Source organism: Emydura macquarii, unplaced genomic scaffold (genome assembly GCF_026122565.2).
Source record: "Emydura macquarii macquarii isolate MOO-44397 ecotype Brisbane River unplaced genomic scaffold, CSIRO-AGI_Emac_v2 contig_18, whole genome shotgun sequence".
NCBI lineage: Eukaryota > Metazoa > Chordata > Testudines > Chelidae > Emydura > Emydura macquarii.
The window spans coordinates 1,344,601-1,345,270 of record NW_027130155.1 but is presented as its reverse complement, the minus strand read 5'-3'; positions in this window follow the sequence as shown (position 1 = coordinate 1,345,270).

Here is a 670-nt window from a genome sequence, read left to right as displayed (position 1 = left end):
GCCTGTAGAGCAGTGCACTCTTAAAAACTGTGTCCCCTGCCTGACACTGAACAAAACCACATCCAGTTTGTCCCACTGGCGGACGGGGGACCCTCCCCGCAAACAGAGGCCTGTCCAGTTCCCAACCCCTCCGAGCCCTTGCTGGGCACGAGTTACCTGGCATGACAGCAGGCAACAAGTGAGCGCTGTTCCTCAACGTGCAGGCTGGGCAGCAGGCACAACATAGCCCTGTGCCCAGAGGTTAACCTGCGCTAAGTACAATGTAGGTGCTGGCCGCACTGCGGCAGCCACGGGCAGGAAGGGGGTGAGCCCGTGGGGAGCAGCGCAGCCTGGCCTGCCCTCCTCTCCTCACAGACTCGGGCTGGAGCCAAGACCTCAGGCTGCTTGTAAGGAGGAGCTGGGTCCTGCCCGGCCTGGGGGCCACACGCTTCCCTGCGGCGGGGACTGTGTACTGTACAGGGATGCCCCCGACCGCGCCTCTGTTGCCATGGCAGCAGCGTGAGCTCAGCTGCAGGACAGCAGGAGGCGCTGAACGCCAAGGAAGAGGGCGGGCCGGGGCGCGCGAGCTACTCGGCGGCGGTCGGTCGGTGCATTGTGGGTAACGTCCGTTTCTTGCCTAAGAGGTGGGCGGGCACTATGGTCGCCTATTTCCACGTGACCGCCGGCGGAC